We start from the raw sequence: 23,776 nt of genomic DNA, 5'->3' as shown, positions 1-23,776 counted from the left end.
CACAAATAGTGGGTTTTTTACAAACATTTATTTCCTACAAATATTTTAAAAATTATTTGTTTACAGAACGAAAAAACAAACATGACAAATACATAGACTGTATAATAATATGGATGTAGTCACCGTGACGTCACCCAGTGGTTTCTGAAGAGCGGTTTTGAAGCTCAAAGTGAGCTGTTTTCCGGCCGTCACCATCTTGGCAGTGCATGACTCTGCCTAACTCCCGGCCAATCCAAAATGGGCAAAGAGGCAGGCCGAATGGCTAAAACAAGCACTTCTGTATTGGCTTCATTTTTCAGCCCCGGATATACCAGCGTGCAGGTCAGTTACATCGCTATCTTAGTCTCTCTCCTGTGCTCTGCTGTTACATCTATCAACGGGTCTCAAGGAGGAGAGTCACATCAACCTGCTGCATGATGCACATTTCCTTATTTGGACATCACTCCTGGAGTTAGGGGTGTTCCCCCAAGATAAAGCTGAGCTAATGAGACATGCAAAGTGCTTCCAAGGAACTCTCCATAACCTGTTGTTCCCCTTCTCCTTTCCACAAAGTTTGTAAATAGGCAATAAATGAAAAGTGCAAAGTAAGAATCGCCTTTGAAGTTCTTCTCTACACATTACACACTTTGTTGTCTCTGTGTTATTAGTGTATAAACAGGTAGTGGTCTGTCTGCGCACCAGCAATGCACTCGGTTTAGCTCCGTAGTCAGCGCAGTCATCTACAATCTGGGAGACTCGAATTCAAGACCCAGTGTGGGGACCTCCTTCGTAAGATAGTTTATTCATAAACACTTATTTTAACACTTTAATATCCTAAAATTAAAAGCATAATAAAAACAAAAACTGGATTTTTACGCCCTATTATAAAAATTTTATTACACTTTGTATGTGTGTTACTATTTCACACAAATCATGATGAATTGTTCCGGTTTTGTACTGCAACTCTGCAACATCAGCAGACTCATCAGCTAAGGTTAAAGGAAGTTCAGTATTATATTTGTAAAAAGGAAGATAGAGAAAATAAATTGTTGGAGACAGGGCGAGACATGTCATCTGGGGGTCAGTTTTGCAGGTTGGCTCCTCATTAGGAGAACTGAAAACAGTCATGACGTTATCTATGAAGTCTGTACTTGACAAATTAGGAGAAGAACTGAAACGCCCACCTATACTGTATAAAAACTCGTTGTAGATGTTCCTTGAGGAGCCTTTTTCTTTGTAACCTCATCTTGTGTGTTGCACTGTGAAACGCTCCTTCTTGTACACGAAAATAAATTCTGTTAAACTTTGATACTTCGGTTATGGTCTCTATTGTTTTAAAGATTATTACAAAGAAATTCTTCTGACACGCCCATTTCCACTTTCATTTGAATACAAATACAAATATAAATAATTTTGCTGACTCAACAAATATAGATACAAATACAAATACTGGGCTCTCTGCACATCCCTAGAAGGCAAGTCTAAACAAATGGGTCTTGAGCTGCTTTTTAAAGGGGTCCACAGAGTCCACAGATCTTGCATCCGAGGGGAGAGACTTTCCAAAGTTTATGAGCCACAACCTCAAAACCTCAAAGGAGTCTCCTTTAGTTTTAAGCCTAGAATGAGGAACAACCAGCAAACCTTGATCAGAGGACCTTGGAGACCCACTGGTGACATAAGGCTGCAGTAGATCTCTAATTTAGGCAGGTGCCTGACCATATAGAGTTCTATAAGTGATCACAGGAACTTCGAATTGGATTCTGAATTTGATGGTTAACCTTTATTTAAGGTCCTGCATTCAAATGTTCACCTAGGCTAAGTAAAAGTATAATCAGCAAAATATCATCAGCAAAAAACATCCATGGTTTTGAACCCTCGAGTTTGGCATTTTGTCCGTACCCATCTCGGATTTTTGGAACCAGAAGTGATAAGAAGTGACTATATTTGGATGAGAGCGTGGAGCTCACCCTAACGCTAGCTGCTAGCTTGGTTGCAACAGTGCATTTAGTCTATGGTTAACTGTGATAATGCTATTGCTAACGCTAATTTTCGTTAGCAAAAACGGGCTTGAAACCATTAAAACAAAACGTACTTATTGGAAAAATTGAATATCCGACTCCTTAAAAGGTCTTTTAGAACAACCAAACGCTAAAGATTTTTTTAAACCAAAATGTTACAATTAACTTTAATGAACTGAAAACACACTGAAATAGCGATGGCTATGCCCATACTCTGTGAATCTGGGGTTACGTCATATTTACGTTCCCTAACCAACGTTGTCGCCGTCGCATACCGTCCTTTATCGTCATATTTAAATAAAATGGGACCATAATTTACAAAATGAGCATCATGCTGTATTGAAGAAGACTTGAAACTAGCAACTGAGACCATAAACTCATTAGAAAGGTGTTGACTGAGGTAATAAATCAAGTGAGAAGTAACGTCATTTTCTCATAGATTTCCATAAAAATGGACTTCTTTTCGGAGTCAGTGGAGTTGCCCCCAGCTGGCCATTAGACAGAATGCAGGTTTAAGGCACGCATTGGCTTCACTTTTCAGACTTGGAACTACACACTTGGGTTTTACCTTATGTTGGTACTGGCTGCAGTGGTAGTATTAGTAAAAGTGTCAGTTGGCCCACAAAGTGTCAGGAAAGACTTTAAGGACTTCGTTGGTCTCTTTTTATGTGTACTGCCGCTGAAGGAAGTTAGACTATGTAATTATTGAGGGAATATGTCGGTAAGTTTGTTCACCCAGAAATAGATAGGTCAAGAAAATCACATCCAATTTCTGAGAAATTGTCTGGGAAGATAACAACTGTGATATACCATTAATGTCAAGGAAACCAGAGTCAGGTCAAAATCAAATCTGATGTTAGCTACTGGAGCAGCCTGTGATCCTGTCAGTGGTATCAGAAGTTTGGAGGCAGGCGTCAACGTTAACAGTGACATTACCAGTGAGGAATGCCTAAACATGGCATTTGGAGATAATTGTAGTAGTTGAATAAGTTATGAAAAAGTCCAAAATATAATTTAATATTATATTGTTATATTGTTGTATTATATTATTCTTTGTTGAGGGAGACAGAATGACCTGGAGAGAGAGCAGGATGATACGTGACAATGGTTAAGGCGAAACCCAAACTAGAGCGTCATGGGCATCACTGAGTCATCAGGAAGCTGCAGAAATTTGCAGGCTTAATTGCCTTTTGTAAGGTGGGTGATCGAGCTGTTATATGTTTAATTGCAGTGTGTGACACAATGCTAAACATACTTCATTTGCAATTCCTAATGTGTTTATAAAACAGCCTTTCAATATCCTATTGTTAGAATACTGTGTGTTTAAACTAGAATATGCTATCAGATTAAGTCCTTATTTGATCTTTATTAATCAAAATATGTTTACATGGATATATCCTATTTAGCGTATTGTCTTATCTGTATAGATATATTTATTATTTTTAATTTTGGGTAGTTTAATATGTATGATCTCTGTAGGACCAGTATTAGTAGTCATAACATTGACCGAATATATCTTCTTGTCCTGTTGCACAGATGCCAGCCCTCACCTCTCATGTTCCTTTAACATCCAGTGGCCTGTAATGGACAATACAATTGCATTTTCACAATGGAGACAACTAAGGTAATTTTTCAGAGCAAAGCTCAACAGTCAGTGTATTAGAATAGGTAACATATCAAAATACAAAAAAATGTAATAATACACTTTGGTCATAAGTGGTCATTAATAGCCATTAAGTTGCTGAGCTGTTAATGATGCAGTCATTTTTTATTTGTGTAGGATGTTTTGAATCTTGTATTTGACCTGTGGGTCAGTCAAATTGGATGAGGGGTTTGGACTGCTAACATAACATCAATTTTTTTAATCTAATAGTGTATATTTTCTGCGGTTTGTGTCCTGTGCAGACACTGTTCAATTCATTAAAAGAATGGTTGTATTTAGCTATTTAGCACATGTCCCCATCTACCAGCCAAAATTACAGATACACTGATACTACTCAAGCCTACTGATAGTCAGCATAAATGCTCCCTTGTGGCTGTTGCACGTTATGGCAAAATCTTCAGATGACACTGAACCAGGATTGAGTGCTGAATTGTTCACAGTGTGATTTGTTTCTGTGTGACTTGTTAGATGAAACTGAGTCTACCAGAGACAATCACAGTTTAGTTTCTTTCATTTTTAGGGTTCTGGGACAAAAAATGTGATGAGTGAAATCATTTTAAAATGTTTAAAGCAATGTTTTCTGTCCTCTGTGTGTAATTATTAAGCACAGTTTTTGGATGGATGGATTTTGCAAAACCCTGAATTATGTTCAGTGGCCATCATTTGATTTAAAATAATTTACTTTAGAGCTCCAATGATTAGTTGAATACTTGATTAGTTGATCGACAGAAAATTGGCAACTATTTTGATAGCTGATTAATCCTTTTATTGATATTTTTCTGTATGAATGCCACAAATTTGCTATTTTACGATTCTCAGATGTGAGGATTTGATGCTTTAGATTGTCATATATAAGAGTAAACTGATTACAGTGGAAACTGCTTATAATGATCACGGTTACAGTGATCAACTGCTTATATGGATCAAAAAGCTCAGGACAGAATCATTCCTATACAAATGCTGTTTAAATAATTTGCTTATAGTAGTCCACTTACATTGTTTATTTTGGGTCTTATTGGGTCATATATGACAACATATGGGAAATAAATTAAAGCTACAGTAATTCTATGTTTTTTTAACTTTACTAAGTGGTTTCCACTGTATCTTTGGGTTTTGTACTATTTTTTTTTTTTTTTTTTTAAAACAAACTGTCCAATCATCTATCATTAATCACCTTGGCCTGTTTGTAATTTTAACAGATTTTCTGACATTTTACAGTATAGATGATTTTATATCATGATTAATCAATTCATCTGGAAAATAATCGTCAGATTAGTAAATAATGAAAATAATTGTTAGTTGCAGCCTTAATTTACTTCATATGTATCTATGCATAGCAACTTTAATATGATCTAGATATTGTTAAGGTTGGGCACCTAAAACACTTGGTTTGGTCACCGTTAAAAGAACAATTATTAAATAGTTAAGTGGGTCTGTCTAGGATCCTAATCTTGCTGTTGCTGTTGTTTGGTTTTTGATAATACATTTTAAAAAATGATATTAAAAGTGAAAATGACAAACCAAGGATATACATAAGTCATCCATCTTTACAAGTTGAAAAGTTGCAATGACAACGGAACGACAAATGGGTAGATGCTGGCATTTTGGAGCATGGGTCTGGATTGTGGACAGTTGGTTGGAAACAGTGCTACCTCGATAATGAGATTCAGGAAGGGCCGTGCTGTTGTCTCAGCCAGAGGGCTTACCCAGGCTTATCTGCAAGCTGTACCACAGAGGGAGGGAGAGAGGGAGAGAGAGAGAAGGAGAAAGAGAGAGAGAGTATTAGAGAAAGCAACAGCAATATATTTTAGTATAGACACTTACCTTTCACAGTAAACATTTGTGATGAGTATTGACGACTGGCATCAGTTTTACAACATTCATGACATTTTTAAATTGAGTATCGTACATTGTCAGAATGTTCTGATCATTCAGCCACGCTTCACACACCATCTGTCAGTGGTAATGCACCAATCACCATAAAAAGAGCAGTAATAAGATTAGATTTTGGTGTTTTTATGCCTCTGCCAAAGGCATTATGTTTTCAGGTTGTCAGTCCGTCCATCCTTTAGCTTAATAATGATAATTTTGCTTTAGTTGCATATCGTCACACATTTCAAACATAGATGAAGCTCGGTTCAGCTATTATCATGTAATTTAAGCCATCCATTTTCTTCACTCTTGTACAGACATACTTTAGGGCAACACAAATTGGCAACCTCACATAGCATTAGGGATGGGTACCGAGGACTGGTCTTAAATTGGTACCAGTTCCTGATCGGTCAGAACCTTGTTACCAATAAACTCCAGCAGCATTCAGTACTTCTGCCAGTATTTAAACATCATTTATTCATTTGTTTATCACTCAGCTTTTTTGTTTTGAATTACCTTTTTCCCTGCATGGAGACATCCACCAATGATGTACTTAGTGGTGTTGCAGGACATTGTGTTTACAATCTCTGGACTGTATGTACAGTGGACGAGTCAAAATGCCCTGAAGAAGAGGTTAACTGTTAGAAAGTGAAGAAAAACAGTGAATAATAGTTTTGTGTAACAAAGGAACACCTGGCAAACAAATGGGACAGTATTCCATATATTTGCAGTGTTATATATCTTCTGAGCAAAGCGGGTTGCTTCTCCTGCAGCCCTGCAGCCAGTTTTCTCCCCCCAGCCTGAGTTGGTGAGTGACTCCATTGACATGATGAGTCAACCTCATGTCAATGTATGAAGTTATAAATTTCTATCCCTTTAAATAAAGGAAGAGTATCAATAAGTAGAAGTGTTGCTAAGTATCGATACCAATAAGCAGTGCTGGTATTGATTAAAAACTGTACATAGCGTTGCATCATTTGAAGTGTGTCAATTGATACCTGTAAACACACAAGAAATAGTCAAGTTGCAGTAGCCTGGAGCAAATGGAGCAAACATTTCTGCTTTCCTAGAAAGTTGACACATTGATGCTGGAAAATAGGACAGTAGTATAGCCTGACATGGCTGTACATGTGCATAGACAGAAATTTTTAAGGAAGGGGTAACAGTAAAAGATAATAATGTACTTCCTGGATAATATCATAGTGTGAGATGGCTTGTTTAGGTCCAAAATGTTTTTTTCAAGTGAAATACGTGATGACATTGTTGACATGACTCCCCAGGGCAGACATTCATGATGGATGGAATACAGTAGGCAAGTGACCCTGCCAAAGGCACTCTAACATTTAGCTCAGAGTTTTGGTGACAAGGTGTTGATGAGATGTGACCTTGCCTTGATAATATCAAGGTCAGCATCCTCTTATCAAGTCCAAGGGAAAATGGAAGCAATGCATAATCTACGTACTCTATGGTTTGTGTCCTGTTACAGTTATACATGGCAGGTTAAATATTCACGCTGCAGGGATCCTAAATGATGAATTTGTGAGGGGTTACACAAAGCAGTACCCAGAAAACAAGCAACCTGACTTGGACCGTGAAGTCCAGGCTCAGCAAGATAATTGCCTGGCTTTAGTAATGTTATTCACAGTAGGTGTATGAAAACAGCATGTATTGTTGTCATGTGGCTCTGAGTACATGACAAATTGAGTGTGCCGTGAATAGTCTCTCAGTAAATACATGTGGGTTGGTGAGATACTGTATATGTGGGAGGATTTCCAGAAACATTTCAGAATTTTATTTTGTTTATAATTGTTCTTCACTTTGTTTGTTATTGTGCTATACCTCTAGGCTAGTAATCACTGTGTATGTACACACAATGATAACAGAATTTCTGGCAATTTGTTTAGGTGGCTAATTATATAATTATACGGCTGTTACGTACATGCATTGTCCTTGTTTCTATGCAGGGTGCTGCTCTCTTGCTTGCTATTTTTGTCTTCTAGTTCAGTCACTCTTGACAGTTGGCCAGCATCAACTACTGTACTGACTCTACTGAATAAAAAAGTTTGCAATAAAAGACATGTAAAACAATGTGAACTCTAGGGATATTAGTAATTAGTAATCAAATAACGAGGATTGAGAAAGCAGATTAGATTGCCTCTTGACTCAGTGCTCTTCGCTATGCTGCATCTTCTTCTCTTCATATCTATTTAATTTTACATATTTATCAAGCATTATTTGTTTCTCTGAGGAGTATGGGCGGTGAACCTTTCTGTCTGACATGGCTGGAAATGGCACAGCAGTAATTGTCAAAAGCCAGAGCTAGAGGAGTGCATATCTCTGTGTGTATGAGAGGGAAGGAAAGGAGGAGAGAGAAAACGAAAGGGTGGGGAGGTGCAGTGAGAGGCAGGGAGGGGGCATGTACGAGGGAGGGAGAAGGCAAGGGAGAGAGAGAGAGAGAGAGAGAGAGAGAGAGAGAGACGGAGCGGGAGAACAAGCGGCTCACCTCATTCCGCTGATTTCTCAGCATCCATTCTGAGACCCTATTCCGGAGAGGAGAGAGCTACATAACAGGCAAATTGGAGAAGGAAAAGGGGGGAAAATCCATTGAAGAGGGAGGATATCGAGGAAAATAACACATAATCAGGGCTTGCAGGCATCTGCTATCACCTCTTATAGCTTTGGCAAAGGTGTCTGAAAGTTTCCATCTGGGGGGGGACACCCTCCCCTTGTTGTGGGGATGAACAGCGGATGCTGAATTTCATTCCTGAAGGCAGGAGGAGAGCTGTGAAGACCGGCTGGATTCACTTGCCGTGGAGCTGGTAGTGCGCACCAGAAGAGATCCTACAGTGCCTCTTTCTCTCTCTCACTCAGTCTCTCACACGCGTATTTTCCAGTACGATACATTATTTCACTGTGCCAAGGTGGGATATCTGAGTGGAAGCAACCCAAAAGAAATCTTCCTGAACCAGGGAAGTAAAGGAGAATGGATTATATACAGAATCAGTGAAGGACATCCTGCTCTCAAAAAGTAAGTTCTATCAGAAAAGGCTTTTAAATTGGTTCTGATTCTGAGAGACTTGAAGGATTTTTGCCCTTTTTCTTTGTTCTGGAGCATCAACGAGCTTCAGGCAGCTTATCTTGTGGACTATAGGGTTCTGGATGGTATTTCAAGGTAAGGACACATCTACGGGTTCTTGTACATTAATAGCACCCCCCAGGTTTTGAGAAAAGGGGAGATTAGGGAGATGAAAAGCTCAGCGTGAAAGATACGGTGAAGGAGGAAAAGCAAGACAGGAATATGGAATATGCAGGTCTTATTCTAGACTGTATTCACCAGTTTAACAGAAAGTGCAAAGTTGAGACAGATGTCTTTTTAATACACTACCGTGTCAAGGACTCATAAAGAACATGACTGTTTTTTTTTTTTTTTCTTCTTGATGGCTATTGGCAGGCTACTCCCCTCTGCAGAGAGGAATGTATCTTTGTGTATCTGCATACTTCTGCATGTGCGTTTGCTGAGAGGGGAGATGCCTGTCTGCAAAGCAATTCATCTCTCTGGTTCTTTGCTATATAGCGGTTATCACCAGGGGAGGCTGCTAGTGGAAGGGGCATAATTGCAGTGGCTGTTTGTCCTCGTCTTTTCAACAGCTAGTATCTGTGAGCACAGGGAATTACTTTTGTACTGTAGCCACATTTTATTCATAATGGTGAGTGCCTCTCTGCATTTTAAAGGCTGCTCTGTCCCTTTTATCTTTGCTCACAGACAACTGATTGTACCCGGTATTACACTATCAGAGATGCCCTACATTATACCTACACCTTCAGTTTCTATGTATGTAAGTTTGTTCGTGTGATTCTGGTCCAACGGTGCATCTTTTTCTATGTCTCTTTATCTCTCCCCTTTCTTGCTCTCTCTCTCTAAATGGGAAAGTGATGATACAGTAATTCCTGTATGTCTCTCGCTCGTCAAGTTTCTTTTCAGATGGAAATTTTTAGGAGACAGTGCGCAGACTGACAGACAGAAGGATTAAGGTATACTATTGTGTCCTTTTTGAGGAAGAGTGAATCTGCTGCCCTCTTGATCAATACCAGACAAGTGCAAGACTACCTCCTTTTGTAAGCCAATGGTTGAAATATTTATGATTGCATGCGCATCCAGTCAGTCCCTTGAAATATTTAAAATAATTGAATAATAAATAGCCTGTCTAAGCTGTCAAAGCCCAACTTTGGCCTGGACAGATGATTATAATTCCTCCTCCTCATGTAACATGCAAAACAGTGACCATTAAATGCCTTTGCCTCTGGGTATGAACATTTTGAAAGAAGTGTCTCTCCTCTTGCAATACATCCACTGGGGTGAAGTGGATCCTGATGGGATGTTAATGACAGCTCTTGTATATCTGGCATTGACTAGCTATAGGTGGCTCAAATGACCAATTGTTCCCCTGCAAACATAGCTTGATTGCAAGATGCTGTGCACAAACGTTCTATTGAAATCATATTTAGTATTCATGAAGCACAGTGTGTGTTTGTTTCTTCTTGAAAGAGATGCAAACCTTTAATCTGCTCTGCCTGCTGTATTAATTTAATCTAATGAGCTACATCTACAGTATGTATATGTCAAATATGCATGCTAGTGTGTACTGTATATGCGTGTGTAAAAGAGCGTGTAAGAGTGAAAGGGAGTTTCTGAGTGTATCTGGTATCTGCGTGGGTGTGTATTTGTCCAGAGCTCTGAGCTTCATCCCTTTTGATGTTTTATTGAGTGTTAACCATGGTAGTACTGACGCATTGCCTCTGATATGGAGTAGCATGGTTAAAGGAAAGCACTAAGACTGACTTTGCTCTTCCTAGTATTTCCTTTAACTCTGAATTAGCAATGCTGCGTCTGCCTTTTTCAAGCCCCTTGGATTTGGTGAATGATTTGGATCAGGTACTGTATATGTGCAGTGGTGTGATAGTGTGCGTGTGTACATCTGCCTCTGTGTGTACAAGCAAGTAGGGTATATGTGTGTCATACATACATACAGCATGTGTACTCAGGTGAGAGTGCCTGTCTGTGTGTGTATAATCCTCTTCTCTCTCTGTAAAAGGGGATGTACAGTGTGCAGTCTGTTTTTACTCCCATTTCTGATGATGGCAGTGGAGTCAAAGACAAGGCCCTCCATTTTCAGTAGTATTATGCATCCACTGAATCACAGGATGGACGGGACATAGGGAGGGAGCCCTCATCTACCTCGTGATTATTCAGTGCCGTTCACAGCATGTTTACATGGGGCAGAAATCAGAGGAAACAACTTTGATGGCAAAAATGCCCAGCTTGTGATTTATTACTTGCAGAAACAGGGTTTGAATCAGTATGCATGCACGCCAGTAGGCAGCTGAAATCTGACACACCTGCTTCCAAGTATCATAAATCATTTGCAATTGTGTGCCTTTCTTGGTTTGGTATCAGCAAAATATCAGTCGATTACAGATGTTGCCAATCAGTTGCCAATATTTTAGTATCAGGTTTTTATATTGCCAGTATGAGACTTTATACTGTATTATCACTTGGGGGTTAATTAGTATATATATTACATGATTATTATTAACTGATAGGGCTTTTCCAAAGATGTCATATCTCATCATTGGGTTAGCTTTAAGGACCTCACAGCATATGGAATAAAATGAGTGTAGGCAAAGTATCTGTTCTGGAATATTTACTTAAGTTTGATGTGAAACTAAATCAAGATATCTCTCTTAAGTGAGGCATCAAATTAATTTTGTTATTGAAACAGATGAGAACAGAACTTAATTAAAAATTTTCTAAGAGATAAAATATGGGGGTGATCTCAACTCTCAACAGCTCTCTTTAAACCTACAGTGTGGAACTTTAACATATAAATGAATGTCTGTTACATTCAAGCCCTTGCCAAACGAGTTCACACAAAGCCGATTAAGCCTATACAATAAATCTCTTGTATTTCAGTGTATGGCGTTTTTAATCTAGTGTCAGGTTTGTGATTCCTGCACTAGCCGGACTAGGGACTTCTTCCAGCCAAGCTGGCTAACTTCCGGTTAGCTCTCTAACTCTCTCTGCTGTTATCAGACTGAATGGATCAAATTCTGATAGTGAAATGAGTCATTTTGTGCTCAAATGTCCACCATTTTACAGCCACAATAGTGGTGACAGTGTAGGCTTCAGTGGGGCCATGACGTAAGCATGTGTTGACAGTATTTTTGTAAATACTCTCACTGCCAGAAGGGAGTGATAAAAGTCCCGCACTTCAGCTTTAAATTAAAGGCTTATGTGTTACATTAAGTCTGAGTGTGTCAAGATTTGCAAATATTGCATTCATATTGCTTTATATATCATATTGAAATAATGTGACTTATCTGCACACAAAATGGAAGAAATACTATAAATTTGATACCAGATATGCATTTTAAGCTGTGAAAAATGAAGCTTAGATTAAAATTAAATAGAATTTGTTCCACTTTTAAATATCAGCTGCAATGCAGTGGCATCTTTGCACAGCCATTTAAAGGTATTTCAGTTTTAGTCAGTAACATGCTCCAAAATGCTTATATCTAAAAATAAATCAACGGCTTAAAATTAGTTTATATAACATATAACATTATAGATTTGTATATTGTAAAAATAGTCATACCACATTATTTCAAATACTGTACACTGGAAACTTAATTTGTTGTCAGAGGGCAGATATATAGAGAGCTCTGTGAAAAAATGGACCTGTACCCAGAAGCACAACATTGTATTTTTAGCCTGTCCATTAAGGACATGGAAGAAAAATCAATGATCACAGACTGAAACACTGGGTTTCAAATTTAAGATTTTTTTTTCCTCTATGACCTTTGGGTACAGTTGGACAGTTGGGAATAAGCGCTTAGCAAATATGGGATTAAAACTTACTCATGGAAAGAGTCTTTAGACATAAATGAAACAAGATGTTGTCTTTCTCATTGTTTGCTCATATAATTTATAAAAAAAAACCTTAAACGTAATTAGGTAACTTATTTATTCATAGGATCACATTTCACTGGCATGTGGAAAAACTATTGCTCTCAGGTTTATATCACACAGCTTTGTCTCACCGCATACTTTCATATTTCAGGCTAATATGTGTTTAATTGTTGCTGTCACTTAGAAACACATTAACATGCTCATGCTAGCTATCATGAGCCACACATCTGTAGCATACACACCACCAGCTGGCTGAGTATAACAGAAGATCTTATTTTAAATGGAGGTCTGGTCAGCTGGACTCCAAGCCGTGAGCGGATGTGGCTGATCTGTTGTCAGCCCCTTTGAATCCCTGATGAGGCGAAACACAATATGCTCGAACAGCTGGGTCATTTATGGAATATGCTTACTCATCATGGTCCACTGCCGCTAAAAGGAAGGGAAAAGATTTCTGGATGTTTCACAGAAAAAAAAGAATATTTTAAATCATGTATATTCATTAGTTTACAAAAATTTTCTTTCTAAAAGACATCTGGGGGAAGACCTTTGAGTAAACAGAACAACTATACACTCACCTTATTCTTATAGAAGTGACAAAATCATCAATTTTTCAAGTGTATTGAGCACACTATCCATCACTGATTATGCAACAATATGGGCATATATGTGTTTGCCTGTGTGGCTCTTTCTCTGAATTTGCATTTATATTTAAGACAGCTAACAGTCTCATTAAAAGCAACATTCACTCTATATCCACAATTTCTTGTGCATAAGAGGAATGTTAGGCAAAGGACACAAACACAAAGGATTTTTGTCTGGTATCTGTTGTAGAGGGGATGTGCTAAGTGACAGCTGGTGGCAGTGTAGCCCTTTTGGGATACAGTAACCAGGAAGAGGCTGTCTGGGGCATGAGGACTGATCTACGAACAGCTTCCATTGACAGTGACCTTGCTGTCCGTGTCACTTTGAAGTGTGACCTTCCTGGGCAAGCTGCCGGGGGCAATAAGTGTCGTGCCACCTTTGGAAAAGTCCCTTTATGTGTGTGTCGACAAGCAGCATTAGTAAGGGTCGGAGGTGATGTAGCTGGCTAAGAATAGGGGGCAGAGGATATCCATGAGGCAGTTGAGATAGAACAAGAAGAAAGGAGAAACAGCTATTCCCTCATTTAAAAAAAAACAACAACAACAAAAAAAAAAAGGATCAAATGTTCTTGGTCAGAGTCTGCAGTTTAAATGAAGAGACTCTATATTATAACCTTGGCTTGAACTTTTGCTTCCCTTATTACATGTCTTTACACAAGTCTTCCCTTATTCCTATCCAGTGCATTGTGCAGAGTAGGATCCTATAATCTGCCAACTGTATGTGTTGCCTCTTTAATCACGGCTGAAGGAGACACCAGAGAATATAACTGTAACTGCAAATCCATTTGTTATAAGTCGGAATAAAATCATATGTTCGATCCAAGATTTGGTGATTTTCCCCTTCCTTGCCCCTTCCTGACTAAGATTATTCTTTATGAATGACAACAAATGAAAAATTAAAATGATTTTAGAAATGACATTGTTCATGGGCAGTGTGCTGCTCTGTCTTGGGGTCACATCAGTTATCAAATGCCACCTGAAAAAACAAACAAAACTGAAGTATGTAATTTTTCTATTTGAATACTTTTGTATCCCAGCTTCACAAATGAGAGGTTCAATTAAATCTGAAAAAAAGATGTTTTAAATATCACATGCAGGTGAAAATACAAAAATGTGTTTATTAAAAAAAAAATTCATAAAACAATTCTTTGTTTGTGAAAATAAAACATTGTGATACCAGTGCTGGATATTTCCTTTATACCTCTTTAGCACTTGTATGAACAGAGGATTGCAGGGAAGTGCCAATGTAACACGTACCTTAACATCCTTGGCCACAGTGTTTTACAATGCCTCTTTGTACAGTATGTAAAGGGACATTGTGTCCTTTCTGTTGTTGTGCTATGCATGTGTTCTTATCATAGGTAATCCAGCCAATAGTAATCTACTCAATAAGTAATTTGATCCACAAACATGCAAACACAACAACCAAATCACTAATGTATCATTGCTATACCAGTCTCATTTTTTAACCTAATTAAGGATCATTAAATATTCACGCAGTAGAATAACCTGCCTATATCCTAATAGCAAGGAAAGATTGATACTGGTTCTTTTTTAGTGAGTCCAATGTTTGAGACATCCATTTTGTGTTTTGCCTAAATCAGCCACTTTAGGATGTCCTCACAGCGACTTTTCCACCTTCATCCTTTCCCTGCACCCTCAGTTTTCAGCTGTGAAGCAGGGTATTTAGAGTATTGACCGCTTTGCTCTTCAGACGATAACAGAAATGCTGTGTCTCTTGTATCAAGGTGAGGAGCTACTTACGTATTCAACTCTTTGTTGTGTGCGTTTTGTAAAGCTTGAGCTATAGTCCCATTAAACGATGGGTATTAGCAGAGCAGATCAAGGGTTGAATATTAAGATAAGAGAAATGATTTATTCAGCATGTGCGCTTTTGTAAAACATGTAAAATTCAGTTAATGTAAAATTCATATAGCATAAATATGTGCATGGATTTGACAAACTACACTTCACTCATTTGTTGCATTTAACAAATAAAAATCATCAGGTAAAAACCGATCTTTCAAATAGTTTTAGAAAGACAGCAGTCTCAAATATATCTCTGAGCTGTGCAGGGCCAGGCTGGGTCCCAGAAAGGTTAAGTCATTACATACACTACAGTATCCCCACTAATGCTTCACAGGTAGATGTGGATATGTCAGAATGTAGTCTTTTCATTGCAACAATGGTGGAAATGTCAGTACATGGATACTTCCCCCGCCTCTGAGGGGACTATGGACTCTAACAGCACTTGTGTCTCTTACACTGGACAAGCTCACATAATCCTGCTTCTGCCAGACTATGAAAGGCTCTCAGTAGGACACTGGGCCTGCACTTGTTAGTGCAGGTCACTGATCCTAGCCTCCTTTGGGCTTACAGCTGGTATAGAACAAAGTACAGCTTGGATGTTTGTTAGTTGCTTAAGCTTTAAGGAGTCTGTAGGGAAGAGTAAGGACGCCTACACACCTAGAATCCTACTAAGAGTAGAAGTCATTGTGTTGGGAGAACGAAGTGGATTGTCTCCCCAGGTGCTGTAGATTCACAGAATATTGTGCTGGGTTTTGTGGTGGGGGTGGGGTTTTCTCTCAGTCTCCGGGTGGGAAAAGGTTTCTTCTAGAAAGCTATATGTGTTAAATCTGAGGGTGCAGTTAAAGAGTGAAACAAGAGATGGAAAAAATACAAGAGAGCACCAAGAGAATCAGGAGAGGAGATAATAGGTCTAGTAATATATACAGTGGTTAATCATTTCTATAATTAGTGGCCTTGCCTTTTATTGGGTTTCACAGCCTAAATGTCAATTTTGACTATTCTGTTGGTGGAAAAGAAGAAACACAAAATGACATGAGATTAATTCCTGTATAGGCACAAAAAGCTCGTATTACATTTGCACCATTCTATTTAGATAGTGACAGTTGGCTGCTATCCAGCAGGGCCAACCAACCCAATTTCATAACAGCATTGTTCCTGAACTCCCATACAGCAGTCACCTCCTGCTCTATTTCGAGTTGTTGCATAAACTACCAATAAATCGGGAGGAGAAGCTGTCTCAGTGTTGCCCTTTTAATTTATTGCATGCTTTTTTCTTATATTCGAATAATCTCAGATAGCTGTCAGTAGGCGAGAGGCTCATTAGAACCTTTGTCATGTCGTTGCTCCTGGGCTGGGGAACATACTGAATAGATAAGAACTCCTTCTCCTCTCCCAGCCTCTCTCTCTTCTGTGCCCCAGCTCTCTCCTTTCCCCTTTCCAGCCTGCACTGTGTGTTACCAGAGGTTTGACTGTCAAGTGGAAGCTCTAAACATTTTGGAGTCTTTGAGGGAGGCGATGGAGGTTCTGATGGCAGCACATAATCTTCTGCCTGCTGCGGTCTCATTCTTGTTTGCCTTTTGGTTAAAGAGGGTTGTTGTCTGATGATTCAGTTGCTTGTCTGGAGCAAATGTGGGCCATTGTGTGTGTGTGAGACTATGTGTTGACTATGTACAGTTATTGGCAAGATGGAGGAAAAAAAGTCAGATTTGTAGCGATTGTTAGTGTAAAAACAGATAAAGACTAGTCAGGATGTCCTTATTAACTTGTAAATTACTAATGTATAAAATTCAGTGTTGAAAGTGTGATTGTAGCTAGATTGGAGCTGTAACAGGGTTTTAACTGATACGATAATAAAACTGATTAATAACTTTATTAGCTGGTGACTTGCTTAAGATTAGTCAAAACTCATACTCATACACCATCACTTAAACTATGTCACTGTTAAACCTTCTGAAGTAGTAATTGCTGGTTAAACATTTTATTACATCACTCAGACATTTTTAACAAGGCTTTGTTACATTTTTCAGATTGGCATTTTATCAGGTATTAATAAGCTATTTCATTATGTGGTAGTTAATATATCTATAGGTGCTACAGGATTTACTGTGTGATTTATTTATTTTTTAATTATTATTATTATTTTTCTTTTTTAAGAAAAGAGCAGTCCTTGTCAACCAAGTCTTAACAACCATCCAATCGGTGTGAAACGAGACAAACTTTACATTCGCTTAAATTTGTAATCTGTCATTACAGTATGACATTCTCTGTGAAAACACTGCCTGCCCACTATGGGCTTTGTTTACATTGTGATTCATTGGATTGAAGACCTCATTTCCCTCTGATATTTGTTTGTGCTATTGACATTAGAAAAATGATTCTGTATGTCACAACAAGATATACAATACAGAATGAGATTTTGATATGTATTTACAAATTACATAAGAAATGGGTCCATAGATCCCATGTTCTATTTAAATTTGCATTACATGCAGACAGGGTCTGAAATTAACACCTGCCAAGCGCCAAATGTGGGTAGATTTTCCGTTTGGTGAGTAAATCTCGGAAGGCTGGCCGCCACACTGGTGGGTAAATGTTTGTACCAAAATAGTCATGCAATAAAATATCTGGTATGATGGCTCGGAGGAAATGACTCATGTTTGTCCCTATGCAGTGTAGACACGTGCAGCATATGTGTTTTGTACGCACATCTAAACAGTGCTGCGCAACTGTAAGAGTGCTTGAGACGTCAGAGGTGAAGGAACACCAGCCACAGACAGTCTTGAACACTCCTAGTTTTGTGGCACTTTTTACCATTTGAGACATCAGCTACTCGACATGGCAGCTCTCAGCTAAACTGTCACTTGCCGCTGGTCTCCTGCTAGCTACAGTATTCAACATAACACCTTATTATCTAAATTAATTATATACTGAAACAAAATTTATGTGACACAAATAGGCAATTGATTATTTTGGCTGGTAATAAATACACTTGGCCCTTGGATTTTTTTCTTTACCAGTCCCCTGAGCAGGTGAGTCAAAAAGTTAATTTTGGACACTGCATGTAGACAATAAAGAAAATATTAGATTTGGGTTAAAAAATACACAGATGTCAGGTTGCGACATGAAGTTAAAAAAGCCGCTGTAGCTCAACAGTATCAAAATGCTTTGAGATAGTATACCATAACACTACATCACCATCAAGATGATGATTATCCTATGTGACTCAATAGGCAGACCAGGACAGAACACCTGACATTGTCATGGTTAGGTTTGGTTACTCTAAAAATATCCAAATCCACTCCTAGTATTGTAAGCCACACTGTGTAAAGGCCTTCACCAAATGGCACTTGCTTTCTGGGTTACAAATGGGTCCATAGATCCCATGTTCAAATATGCAAGTTATGGGATATACAGTAAATAAATAACAAATGAATAAATAAATAAATAACATCACATATCTTTGTGAATGAAATTGATGACATCTCCACAACAACTAGCTCTCTCCTGCCACCCTTACAGTGTAGGCAACACATGACATAGATTAAATGTACATGTCCTCAGAAACACTCTAAACACGTACTGCGAATTCAGCTTGCCTGCCACATTCAATATTGCAGGGCCTGTACTGCCCACTCCTGTTTGATGAGTCAGGAATTAAACCTCCAAATTTAAACATTGACCTTTACTTCCAAGTATACAAGAGCCACTGCTATTGTCAACATGTGTAATTCCTAGCCTTGGATGTCGGCATGCTCGCTGTGAATTATAAATCAATGAGCATGTATTAGTGTAAAATCCTCTAGCACTTGGGGCTTTGCTTGTGATGGAAGAATGAATAGGAGGGAAACAGGGGCACCTCAGGGGATGTTAGGCTGTCCAACTCTGGGTCTGCTGTTCACAGCCTGGAGCTCATCCATACAGATACATAGAGACAGGGAGCTTATATAGCACTGGCTGTGAAAAAAGTGTATTTTTTGTGTGTCTGTGTCTGTGTGAGTGTGCTTTGATTAGCTTCAGGGAGTTTCAGGAATAGTTGCAGCCTACATATTGGACAAAAAAAGACACACAACTTTATGTATGTCCATTATTGTAACACTTGTGATTCCACATTCACAGTACTGTACTGTTGAAAACCATAACTTATCCTGGAAATGATTCAGTGATTTGCTTGGCAGCAGTAAGAATCGTTTGTTTGGAGTAATTATTGGAGGAACTGGCTTGAACTGCCACATTACAGATCACTAGCTACAGGCACTCAGACTTCATCTACAAAAGAGAGAAACACGTCGCAGTACTGGACATAGGCCTACTTCTTGATATGAAGTGATCTTTGTGATGTGCAATGCAAATGCAATGAAGGAATGGGTGCTTAGCAACAGAAATGCTCCCCCTGCCAAGAAAAGGGAAAAAGGGCTGGTTAACATTTTGTTTTGGCTTTTTGATAGATTATTTAATCATCGAGCATGAGAGATGTTTGCAGGAAAGCTCTTTATTGAGAATATGACTCACACTCTTTGTGTCTTAGCAACTCATGGTCCTTGAACAATATGTTATGTATACAATATGTTAGCGATATGTTTGAACCTGTCTGTCTTAGTGTTGGAGTTACAGTAAGTAAGAGGCACCGAATGACAACAATAGCTAAGTTTACCTGTGACTGAATGAAGTGGAAAATCTGCAGTCTCTGCAGTAAACCTTCTTGAAAATATTGCACATGTATATTTGCAGAGATGTACTGGATGTGGAAAAAAGTTAAATTTTTGGAAAGACAAGTAATGAAAATCAGATTATCCCATTTGTAATTAAAGTAGTATGTGTATTGCACAATATCACACAGAGATGGAGTTATGATGATATTTTCAACTTATTTAAGACATATGTGTGCCCTTAAGGAATTCCATAAACACCCACACAGACCCAACACTCACATGCACACATACACATAAACACTTGGATGCACACAGAAATCTGAATAATTTAGATTCTATGAACATGTTAAGATGCATTATTTCTACAAGCACTCAACAGAAAGTAATGGAATTGTTTTACATGAATGCATCAGGAAGCTTGCTCAACATGTTCATATTACTTGAGAGAGGGAAATTTCTTAGCTTCTTTCAGCTAATTAGCAACTTAATGACCTGAGACACAAAAAATGCTAAAATAAAATCACCACATTTATTGTTTTATCTTTTGGAATTTATATGGATACATGGTGAAAACATGACCACATGAACGTTCTGCATGAGAAAAACTCAGGCGCAGATTGTACAGCTGATGATCACACAGTTACTTATCTGCCCTGCAGGAAGAAAAAGAAATGACTTCAACAGCTTACTGCAGGGGTATATGATTGACTCACTGAGGTTTAAGAGGTTGTTAAAAGAACTTTCTGTACCCAGAGTAATAATGACATGGCACCTGGTGTACAGTGAGGTTGAGGAGTACATTATATTGACAATCACTGTTCTGTTAAGAGATGAAAGTTTGCTACCACACAGTTTTGCGTCCACGGCCGTTGCCTTTGGTCCTCAGGGTTGCCCATATACTCAGCGGTCCTGGTTTCCTCTCTTCCGGTGCGACACCCATCTTATCCCATTACTGTTTGTGACTCACTACTTTCAACTGTCGGGAGAAAAAAAAAGGTGCATAAATAATGTATTCCTCGGGTGTATCCACCCCCGGATCAATGACAATACAAAGACCATCTACAAAGACGGTTGGCTCAAGGCCATATTTGATCACTTCCACTGCGCACGATCACTGCTCCCTTTTTTGTCAGCCCGCTGAGACTCAATTATTTCCAAGTGTTTGTAAGCTATTGTTGAAAGAACATGAAGTGAATATTTAAACTTGGTGAGGGGAAGAAAAATCTTTGATGAGACATGAAAACAGCAGATGGATGGTAATAGTGAACTGTTAAACAGTGAAAGAGGAGGAGAAAGAGAAAGAGGAGAAAAGAAAATGACGGGATGCAGCACCCTGTTCCTCATAGGGATACTGGGAAAAGAGTTGTATGCATGACAACGGGCTAGCCACTGCTGTGTTCAAACAATATGACAGAGGAAAAGGACAAATAACGGAGCACTTGATCATCTGAAAGCAGCTGATAGAGCAGGTCATAGCATTTAACCAATCAGTAGGAACTGGAGTGCAACTCTGATGGGCTCTCCTAACAAGGGAGCACATTAACAGTTTTCATTAATGTTCAGAGCTAATCTACTTAAGCACAGCAAGAAAGTGTTAAGTGTTGTTCCTAAGGTGCACCAGAAAGGAAAAAAAAAACAACCTCACACAAATAAACACTGACAACAACAAAAACACATACCACCACTTTGATGAATGAAATCAGAAACTCTTTCTAAGGTCGTTAGTATATACACAGAAGAATTTAACGTTTAGCTTTGTGGTCCAAGCAACAAGTGACAGCAAACCTTTCTTAACACAGAAGCACAGATGTATTTTTCTTCCCATATCCCTTGCTGGGCTTGTTCCTCCCCAACCCAGATGGCTGGGCTCATAGCCCAAGATTTTCACCATGAAAGAAAAAAAATCAATTTTTTTTCATTTCCTACGGTGCAAAATCTTCACTCCTTTAGCACGAATTGATGGTACATCCGATTGGCACGGTACCACCACTCTGGATGTCCCACGGATGATGAGTATTTGTGTGAAGGGCAAGGCACACGCTAAAATTAGATCAAAGGTCTGTGCTCTATAGGCATCAAACGGTGGACACAACTCTTGCTCCAGCATGGGTAGTACCATGCCTATTGAGTTACTCAGATGTCATACCACTGATAATGACTGGAGACGTCTTTTGATGTGGCGTTCCCGAGTGGTTTCATCAGTCTCATTTACATTCCAGACAATATTTGATGGATTAAAACTGTGTAGCTAATCAGCAAACTGTTGCAGTAGGATTCTGCAATCATTGATCAGTGTTTTTTGTACAGTTGCACATGAAAAAGACCCCACCTGCCACAAAGGTCCTTAGTCACACCTTAGTTTTTTATTACCCCTGCAGCACCTCCACCTGCTACATGCTATGCTGTACTTGTGCTGACATGGGGCAGTATCTGGTTTTTAACTGAACTGGAAAGTGCAATGATACTTCCATACTGAAGAAGACGGGAACAGAGGGGACAGCATTTGCTTCATAGGAGACTGAGAAAATTATGTTTTCTTCAATATGAGATATTCACAAAAAATTAACACTGATTCATATAAAATTATTTCCTGGATGACATTTAAATACTTGCTTCAGGCTTTTGCTCATGTTTTCATAATACTTTATTTTAAGTCCCATACGTAATACATTAACCGGTGCATAGTGTATCTCAGGAAGAGTAAAGACAGATCACCATCTAGACTTTGCTCACCTCCAGTGAAATTTATTACATTTCAGTCATCTGACCTTTTACTTTCAAGTGACCAAGGTCTCACTGTTGGGTCTCATGAAAGTATAGCTTTAAAACCAAATTATTTTTACCTTTTTAAAAGGTGATATCTGAAATCATGAACGCATTCTCTTTATTTGATGAGTGATAGCAAAGGGGTAGGTAGAAAATTAGATGTCAATGCAATTTGACTACTCTCATTCAAATAAAAACAATAAAAAAGATGAGACCCTTTTTCCCCCACATTTTGCCAAACTTGTAAGGTTAAGAGAGGCAACTGTAATCAAATATTATTTCTTGACTGAAAGTACTTCTTGAACTTGTCACTCTGGTTTATCGTCCACCCGACTTACACCTCAAACCGCTGACAAAACAATCTATATAATCATTGAAAATGCGGCACAGATTGTCAGGTGTTAAGCATGAGGCTGGCGCCTATCATCGAAAATTTAATTAGAGAAGTCTGACGTTTGCAGGAGTGTCTCCCCTTGTCACTGCTGTCTGATTAAGTGAATGCCGTAGTGATGGAGTCAACCTTTCAGCATGTTGAATTGGCAGTGTGTCATGTGATTCACCTCTCACCACCTACTGTATATGAGTGGGTTATCATCTTTTAATCCCCCGTAAATGGAAAATGTGCATTGAATGTTATTAAGAGGTGATAATTTGATTCCCCATCGGGTCAAGCAAGTCAATAAATACATCTAAAAAACCATCTGCAGCATGCATGAGTAAAACAAATAAGGGTTTAAATGAGAGCTCTGCTGATAAATGGGCAAAAGGGTTCAGTATGTTCATCTTGTTTTCTTGATCAAATGTGATCAAAAGTCACTAATCTGAAATTACAGAATACTTCACTGAAAATGTAGTGTTTTACACATTTGCTTAGCTGCTTTTGGAAGGTGTTCAAAATGACTCCTTGTTGACACAGAGCTCAGGTAACCTTGTGTGTACTACTTTGATGAGAGAGGGGGTGTAGTTTCATTAGATTTTAAATAGGTCACTGTCTGTGTGGGAACAAGATACAGTACATAACATGACTGCTAGAGGTATACACTGGAGAGATGATGAATGAAAGTCAGTAGGAGCAAGCATGTGCATGAATGGGGGGGGGGGGGGGGCAGCAGAATGGTGAGTATGCAAGGAGTAGAGGTAGCGAAGGCGGATGAGTTTAAATACGTGGGGTCAACTGTTCAAAGTAACGGGGAGTGCGAAAGAAAGGTGAAGAAGAGAGTGCAGGCAGATGATCTGTGACAGAAGGGTACCAGCAAGAGTGAAAGGGAAGCTTTACAAAAAGGTTGGTGAGACTAGCTATGTTACACGGTTTGGAGGCGGTGGCACTGACGAAAAGACAGGAGGCGAAGCTAGAGGTGGCAGAATTAAAGATGCAAAAGTTTTTGTTGAAGAAGAAGAAGACGAGGCTGGTA

At 38.8% G+C, this 23,776-nt stretch overlaps 1 long non-coding RNA gene across 1 annotated transcript in view; it reads left to right on the top strand.

The window, feature by feature from the left end:
* The first annotated feature begins 3,537 nt into the window (after positions 1-3,537).
* Positions 3,538-23,776, top strand: part of LOC121901287 — a 79,585-nt gene continuing 59,346 nt past the window's right edge. The window contains exon 1 of the long non-coding RNA XR_006097226.1: positions 3,538-3,621. This is a non-coding gene — a long non-coding RNA (uncharacterized LOC121901287). The remainder of the gene's footprint in view (positions 3,622-23,776) is intronic.

Source organism: Thunnus maccoyii, chromosome 8 (assembly GCF_910596095.1).
Source record: "Thunnus maccoyii chromosome 8, fThuMac1.1, whole genome shotgun sequence".
Taxonomy (NCBI): Eukaryota; Metazoa; Chordata; class Actinopteri; order Scombriformes; family Scombridae; genus Thunnus; species Thunnus maccoyii.
Note: the sequence above shows the minus strand (reverse complement) of the source record. Positions and strands in the feature narration are given on the sequence as shown.